The sequence below is a fragment of the Bos taurus genome, chromosome 4, assembly GCF_002263795.3.
Source record: "Bos taurus isolate L1 Dominette 01449 registration number 42190680 breed Hereford chromosome 4, ARS-UCD2.0, whole genome shotgun sequence".
NCBI lineage: Eukaryota > Metazoa > Chordata > Mammalia > Artiodactyla > Bovidae > Bos > Bos taurus.
In genome coordinates, this window is record NC_037331.1 from 54,867,610 (window position 1) to 54,874,232 (window position 6,623).

General features: G+C 37.7%; 1 pseudogene; it reads right to left on the reverse strand.

Moving 5' to 3' along the window:
• Positions 1-470: 470 nt before the first annotated feature.
• Positions 471-3,005, reverse strand: LOC100141100 (small ribosomal subunit protein eS1-like; annotated as a pseudogene).
• Between the last annotated feature and the right edge of the window lie 3,618 nt (positions 3,006-6,623).

Consider the following 6,623-nt stretch of genomic DNA (forward strand, 5'->3'; position numbering starts at 1 on the left):
AGAATCCCCTGAACAGACAAGCCTGGTGGGCTACAGTCCATAGGGTTGCAAAGAGTTGGACATGACTGGAGCTACTTAGCAGGCCACACGCATACCTTTGTAACCAATACAAATCAGGGGGTATTTTACATCATTTTACAATAATTTCTGATATTTACATTTCCTTCATACCAAACTATTTTAAATTAAATGAATGACTGGAGCAGCCACTAAATTACACAGGATTAGAGTTGTCCATTTACAGATGATAGCGTAACCTAACTGCCAAATTGTGGGCAGCTCTGTGCCTGGTGACCATTCAAGCAACTAACAATCAAGTTGTATGTTTATATTAGTAATTCAGATATCTATCTTCTTTTCAGTACTCTATGTTTATATATATATATATATATATATATATATATATATATATATTTTTTTTTTTTACCACAAATAAGATCTTTTATTTGTCATCATTAAAAGCCTGAATTTTAAACAGATTCTTGGACCAGTGGCTTATATCCATCAGCTCATTTAGTCTCATCCCCAGTAGCTTTTCTAAAACTATTGCCTTCACCATATAGCTCCATGAATTTTCCCAATTGAAACTTAGGCTTCTTCAGCATTTTTACTTTTCTAACAAAGACATTATAGAGTGGATAAATAGATTAGTGAGTCTTTTCTATGTCTTTTCCAATACAGTTTGGAATCAATTTATTGACTACCTCTTCCAAGTCATTTGTCTGCCCCTCTCAGGTCATGATTTCCATCATCATCTTCTGGATCTAGCAGACCTTCTGGTGCTGGGCATAAGCAGTCTTCAGGATATGATTGCTGCATTTTTCAGTAAAGCCCACACAGAACAGACAAAGCAAGTAACCATCCATAGTCTTAACATCAACATAACTTCAATCATGATCTACCAGTATTAGATCATGGAGCACATTTTATCAAGGGAGTATCACCAACTCAATGAACATGAATCTGAGCAAACTCCAGGAGACACTGAAGGACAGAGAAGTCTGGCATTCTGCAGTCCATGGGGTCACAAAGAGTCAGACTCGACTTAGCGAGTGAACAACAAGATCCCCACCATGAAGTCTTCCCTAGAGGAAGAATTCTTTCCCCAAAGAGGAACCAGTTAGTCACCCTGAAGAGTCAGGAAACAAGAGAGTCCTCAAGAAAAGGAGGAAATTAACTTCCAGGGAGGAGCCACTCAGCAGTGGACCTGAAGAGGCTACTGCTAGCAAGAACAGAGCTCTAAGAAAAAGAAAATGTTCTGAAAGCTATCTTAGGAAAATTAGAATAAATTAACGCCTAATGAGGCATAACTTGGAAAGATAGTTCCCAACCCATCCTTTAGTGCTCAATAAAAAATCAAAAAGATCCATTCCATGGAAATTAGTAAGGCAGTTTTTTCCCTGAACAATCTCAGTAACTAGCCTGGATTGTCTAAATGCAACTTCATCTTTCTGCAGATCAGAAAGGCTCACTTCAAAAACATGACCCTAAAAAAAAAAAGAAAAAATATGACCCTTGAGGTGATCAGATACTGTTTTGGTTCCTTGAGTTCTCATGACTAGTGTTTTCATATAAGAAATATGTATTTCAGATAAGAAATATTGGGAAAACACTAGTGCTTTCACATAATGCCAATCTTTCTTAGAAAATCAGTCAACCACTTTCTTCTTGGGTCCCTTTTTGCCAACTTTCATAAGATGCTTGTTCTTGCCAACTACCATGGTGATGCTCAGAGAGCCAAAAGAGACAGTTTATATTTATTAAGATAAGGAATTAAGTTACTCAAAGTATACCTTAGCCCTCAACATTCTTTTACCTAAACTAAGCAACAACAGTTTGTACAATTGTGTCATTAAAACAAATAAATTTTACTTTTGTCTTGTTTTGTTCATTAATGGATTATAAAGAGATATATATTTTCAGTTCAGTTCAGTTCAGTTGCTCAGTCACGTCTGACTCTTTGCGACCCCATGAATCGCAGCACGCCAGGCCTCCCTGTCCATCACCATCTCCCAGAGTTCACTCAGACTCACGTCCATTGAGTCAGTGATGCCATCCAGCCATCTCATCCTCTGTCGTCCCCTTCTCCTCCTGCCCCCAATCCCTCCCAGCATCAGAGTCTTTTCCAATGAGTCAACTCTTCCCATGAGGTGGCCAAAGTATTGGGGTTTCAGTTTTGGCAGCATTCCTTCCAAAGAACACCCAGGACTGATCTCCTTTAGAATGGACTGGTTGGATCTCCTTGCAGTCCAAGGGACTCTCAAGAGTCTTCTCCAACACCACAGTTCAAAAGCATCAATTCTTCAGCGCTCAGCTTTCTTTATAGTCAAACTCTCACATCCATACATGACTACTGGAAAAACCATAGCCTTGACTAGACAGACCTTGGCTGGCAAAGGAATGTCTCTGCTTTTTAATATGTCATCTAGGTTGGTCATAACTTTCCTTCCAAGGAGTAAGCATCTTTTAATTTCATGGCTGAAATCACCATCTGCAGTGATTTTGGAGGCCCAAAGCATAAAGTCTGACACTGTTTCCACTGTTTCCCCATCTATTTGCCATGAAGTGATGGGGCCAGATGCCATGATCTTAGTTTTCTGAATGATGAGCTTTAAGCCAAGTTTTAAGCCTCATCAAGAGGCTTTTTAGTTCCTCTTCACTTTCTGCCATAAGGGTGGTGTCATATGCATATCTGAGGTTATTGATATTTCTCCTGGCAATCTTGATTCCAGCTTGTGCTTCTTCCAGCCCAGCATTTCTCATGATGTACGCTGCATATAAGTTAAGTAAGCAGAGTGACAATATACAGCCTTGACGTACTCCTTTTCCTATTTGGAACCAGGATATCTTCAGTTCAGTTCAGTTCAGTCGCTCAGTCATGTCCGACTCTTTGCGACCCCATGAATCGCAGCATGCCAGGCCTCCCTGTCCATCACAAATTCCCGGAGTTCACTCAGACTCATGTCCATCGAGTCAGTGATGCCATCTAGCCATCTCATCCTCTGTCGTCCCCTTCTCCTCCAGGATATCTTAGTAAATCATAAAAATTTTTAAGCATCTTCTTAACTCTTTAGTATGCTATAATATTTCAATGAATATATGTTCCAAAGAATAGAAAATAATGGATGTGAAATCAAATCTAGATCTCTCATGTCAGTGATGATTCAGGATCCTTGATTAATTAAAGTTTTTCTTTCTCCTTCAATCTTCTATTTGATTAATTTGTCCATAAAAAAGAAAAACTTGTAGTCATGTGTTAGTATGATGCTATGAAGCCTGCACTGTATGGCTACCTTAAAAATGTTCAACTTTGAGAAGGGAGAATTGCTCTTTGCACCTATTAACCTTTCACAAAAGTGGATAGAGCGGTAAATGGCAAAAATAGAGAAGTACAGTTGAACCAAATATTTAACTTGTAGACAAAAGAAACATTTTCTCAAAGAAATGAGTCCAGCAAAATCAATTGTGGGGTATCAGATCAGTCACTCAGTTGTGTCCGACTCTGCGAACCCACGAACCGCAGCACACCAGGCATCTCTGTCCGTCACCAACCCCCAGAGTTCACTGAGACTCACGTCCATCGAGTCAGTGATGCCATCCAGCCATGTCATCCTCTGTTGTCCCCTTCTCCTCTTGCTCCCAATCCCTCCCAGCATCAGAGTCTTTTCCAATGAGTCAACTCTTCACATGAGGTGGCCAAAGTACTGGAGTTTCAGCTTTAGCATCATTCCTTCCAAAGAAATCCCAGGGCTGATCTCCTTCAGAATGGACTGGTTGGATCTCCTTGCAGTCCAAGGGACTCTCAAGAGTCTTCTCCAACACCACAGTTCAAAAGCATCAGTTCTTTGGCGCTCAGCCTTCTTCACAGTCCAACTCTCACATCCATACATGACCACAGGAAAAACCATAGCCTTGACTAGATGAAACTTTGTTGGCAAAGTAATGTCTCTGCTTTTGAATATGCTATTTAGGTTGCTCATAACTTTCCTTCCAAGGAGGAAGAGTCTTTTAATTTCATGGATGCAGTCACCATCTGCAGTGATATAGATGGAGTTTTAGCATCATTGGAATTAAATACACATTTAAGGGCCCTTTATTCAGGGATTCATTTCCAAAGTTTCTGTACTACATATCTAGAATTTTCCCAGTAAGAATTATCATTTATTCAAGCTGAGTCTTTGAACTGAACCGAATCTAATACTCTAGGAAACAAAGTCACACTGAGTAAGATTCAATTGCTGAGCAATCAGGTGAAACAGAAATTTTGTGTATGAGACCATTGATTTTTTACTGTCAGGCTAGAGAGAAAAGACTTTGCCCTAAGTGGAAGATTTGGTCACACCATATAGGCATGATGGTTCTATATAGTTATTACCTTAACAATAGACTCTGCCATAAATAAACAAAAAGACAATTTATCTGAGGCACTAAGATTTATCCCAGTAGAACATTGTGATTATGCAGTTTCTCTGTGACAGAATTACTTTCATGAACTCATAAATCTATTATACACCATTTCCTATAATATTGCTTTCCCATAATTTCCTTTATCAGGTAAGACCTCACCTAGACAATTAATATAAACTGTGATGAGAGCATCTGGGTTACTAAGAAGTTCTAATAAGTCTTTGAAGATTATAGGAAATAAGTAAAACATAAAACAGTGTTTTTAGTTCTGGACTTTCTATTTTAGCAACTGAATAACAATTATACCACAGGGTGATAGATTTTTGAAAAATATTCACAATGAGAACAAATTTTATTTTACTAAATTTTGTATTTAGTTTCACTTACCATAACACTAGAATTTAAATTACAACAATTTTACTCATTTGGCTTCATTTCCCATTTAAGAGATGATGCAGATTTGAAAATCATACATGCAGCATAGAATTCAAATGTCATGTGTATGTTTTTGTTTGTTTGCTTTCTTTCCAAAACCCTTGGCAATTAGTAAACAATGGGTGAAGTATGTAGTTTAAAGATAGAGCTCACCAAATTGCCTAATAAGCTATAAGAAGATGTAAGAGAAAGTGTGGAGTCCAGATAACTTTACATTTTGGGTCTGAAAAAACTGGATGTCCAATAATGAAAATTCAGGAAGGAGATTTAGAAGTAGAGTTAATAATTCAGTTTTAGATACCTCAAATTTAGATGACTATTAGATATCTAAGTAGAGACAGTAAGAAGGAATTTGGTGGTAACAGTCAAGAGAAGGGTTAATACTTAGGATACATGTTGGAAATCACAGCACATGGAAATAAAACTTAAAGCCTTATTCAATGGATAGGGTCTCTTAGAGAATGAATGGTTAGATAGAAGAGAATAGGTTTCAGGCCTGAGAGAGACCACTTTTAAAACTTAGAAACGGTAAAGGTGAGGAGGTTCCAGCAAGACACTGGGAGGAGTGGTCATTGTGTTCCAAAAAATTTCTGGAGAATATGGTGTGAAGAAATGTTTAAGGAATAAAGATGAAACTGGAAGTTTCAAATGCCACATTGACTTTGGCAACAAGGATATTACCAGTAACCTTGATAAGAATGGCTTCAGTGGAGTAATGGAAAATAGAGCCTGACTGCAATGGTTCCATACAGCCTAGAAAACAAGGAACTGGGGAGAGTGACTATGCACAACTCTATCTAGAAGTGCTAATACAAAGGGAAACAGAGAGGAGAAGCCTGTGGGAAGAAGATAAAGTTTCAGGATCTGTACTTATAACAGTTGCTTTAAAATGGATGATATGTCCATTGTGATGGAAATGAAGCACGTGAGAAACACTGATGACTTAATGAGTGGGATGATAGTTGGAGTATAAAAGTTTTCAGTAGGTGATGTGGGATAGAATCCAGTACACAAATAGAGTGACTTTAGATTGGGGGTGGAAAAGGAAGGCTGGGTGCAGAGCACATTCTTTGTAATGTAAGAAAAGGAAGTATACACAGTGTAGTATACATACAGTTCACTTACAGGAAGATGTAGAGGTTCTTTTATGATTATTTTAATTATTTTGTTCATTTAATAAGATAGGTTATCATCTGAGAATAGAGATGCAGAAGGGATCAAAGATTAAAAGAGAGTAGACAAGCTCTGAAATGTATCCTCAGAGAACAGGGATGTAAATTGTTTATGAAAATGTCATGGAAGTATTGAACAGCACTGGGGGCTCACTTGAATTCTGTGATTTAGAACCCAAAGTGAGATAAGTCTTTTTGGTTGTTATTTTCTCCAGTTATACTGTTCTGATGTGTATCTCAAGTAGGCAGAGAGTTTGATTTAACAAGTTTTGGAGTTTTGTCAAAAGGAAAGGAGAAATTTAAAAAATAATTACAGAAAAAAGCAAAACAGTGATTATAAAAGTGAATCATGAAATCTTATTAGGTATAAGAAAAGAAATGAGGATGTAACATGGGTGACAGTGAAAACCTAAAGAGAATATACTGGAGTAATGAGTAGTCAAAATTGACGTGCTAGAAAAAACTAAGAGAAAGATATGGTTAGTTGCCTAAGACAGGGATACTTCAAGTTGAGATTTTAGATGGGTTGTAGTTATTGCAAGAGGAACTAAAGAGCCTCTTGGTAAGGGTGAAAAAGGAAAGTGCAAGAGCCAGATTAAAACTAAATAT